Consider the following 2,361-nt stretch of genomic DNA (forward strand, 5'->3'; position numbering starts at 1 on the left):
ACTACAGATGCTGGCGTGGATGTGGAGAGAAGGGAACACTTTTACACTGCTGGTGGGACTGCAAACTAGTACAACCTTTCTGGAAGGAAGTATGGAGAAACCTCAAAGCACTCAAAGTAGACCTTCCATTTGATCCTGCAATCCCATTACTGGGCATCTGCCCAGAAGGAAAGAAATCCTTTTATCATAAGGACACTTGTACTAGACTGTTTATTGCAGCTCAATTTACAATCGCCAAAATGTGGAAACAGCCTAAATGCCCACCAACCCAGGAATGGATTAACAAGCTGTGGTATATGTATACCATGGAATACTATTCAGCTATTAAAAAAAATGGAGATTTTACATCCTTCGTATTAACCTGGATGGACGTGGAAGACATTATTCTTCGTAAAGCATCACAAGAATGGAGAAGCATGAATCCTATGTACTCAATTTTGATATGAGGACAATTAATGACAATTATGTTTATGGGGGGGAAAAGAAAGAGGGAAGGAGGGAGATGGTTGGGGCAAAAAAAATAATAATTCTCACAAAATCCATATGTATTGAAGTAATCATTTTAAATTAGATGAATTTGTGGCACACAAAGGTTAAAGTAAAAATTACTGGGGTCCAAGATATAAAGAGACTTTTTTTCATTCAGTTTATATCTGCATCTACTTCTGTGTCTATATCCATATTTATGTCTATGTATTTTTAGGAGAAGTGCCTTTGCCTATAGTCCTAATTATTCTTCTGTGGCTAATATCCAGAATCTATAAAGAACTCAAACAAGAAAAATAACCCTCAATGAAAAGTGGATAAAAGACATAAACAACTTTTCAAAATAAGATAGACAACTGGCCAAAAATCACATGAAAAAATGCTCAAAGTCACTAATCATCAAGAAAGTGCAAAGTAAAATCACAATGAGATATCACTTTTCTCCTGTTAGAATGACCTTTAAAGTCCAAAACAAGATTCTTACCTGGCTGCAGAGAGAAAGGACTGCTTATACACTGTTGGTGGGACTGCAAAATAGTACAAACCATACGGAGACTCCTCAAAGAACTACAAGTAAACCTACCATTTGATCCATCAATCCCACTACTGGATATCTACTCCAGGCACAGACTGACAAATATTGAATGATCTCCCTTATGCTTGGTATCCAAAAAAAAGTGGAATTCAGGGAAGCAGAGAACAGAGTGGTGTTTGCTTGGACTGAGGAATGAGGAATTAAGGAAATGTGGCTCAAAAAGTACTGTTTAAAATAAATAGAATTAATAAATTTGAAAAAAAAAAAAGAAAAAAAAGAAAAAGAAGCTGTCCTGAGTGGAGCTTGACGATGAGGAGTCTGCTGTTTTTCTAGTGAAGCAGGTGTGACATAGCATAATGAAAATGGGGAGTTATTCATCAGGTTATAAAGCATCACGAAATGTGGCTCCCCTGGCTTTCCTTTGATTTCAGGCCAAAGTTAAAGTAATTGTTGAGAAAAGATGCACCTCTTCACTTGTGACAAGAGGTGACACAGTGGCTCTCAGATATTGTTTCCCATAAGGATGGATGAGTCCTGATGAGCTTCTCCAGGGTCCAAGCATGGGTTGAACCTCTTCTGCTGTCCATTACAGACTTGAGAGTATCCCTCTGTGACTGGCAAGAACTATGGCACTCCTGAGCTCTTCATCATTTTTTAAACCCATGCTGAAAGTGTGTCAGATGATAGGTATGGCAAAAAAGGGAGTTACATTTCATTTATTCCTTTAGGATTTGACTTGAGGGTTAAGGTGGTTTTTATACTGTATGTAGCATGATGATTGTAGGTCTCCTGAAGTTTTTAGATTCTTGGAAATGAAAAGGGTGCAGACATTCTCTAGTCTACTTTATGTATGTGTCCCTTTTACAACAGCTCTAATTAGTGGTCATGAATCTATTTGGTTGGCCACCTCTTGTGATAAAGAGGTAACTAGCTTCTGTAGAGGATTATGATGAAGACTGTGAACTCTGGCTGAGCTTGAATCCTGCCTCTCCCCCTTACTGTCTATAACTGGCCTTGGAGAGCAATTTGATGTACTCACTCATTGGTAAAATGGGAATAATAATAATAATGGCATCCTCAAACAGTTGTTATGAAGGTCAAATTGAATTAATATTGGAAAGTCATAATATCAAGCCTGGCCCATAGTTAGCACTTATTAAATGATAGCTGTTATTATACTAAGAAACACACTAATTGTATAATTGTTGGACATCTCACCCTTCTATCAGGTCTGCCCTTAGTGTCCTTCTCAAAATTTTATTATGTCTCTTTTATTTCCTGGAAACACATTAGAGAGAAGGAATTGTGCAATGCCATAGAAAAGGTCAGTAAGAAAGTGA

This window comes from Nycticebus coucang, chromosome 13 (genome assembly GCF_027406575.1).
Source record: "Nycticebus coucang isolate mNycCou1 chromosome 13, mNycCou1.pri, whole genome shotgun sequence".
Classification (NCBI taxonomy): Eukaryota; Metazoa; Chordata; class Mammalia; order Primates; family Lorisidae; genus Nycticebus; species Nycticebus coucang.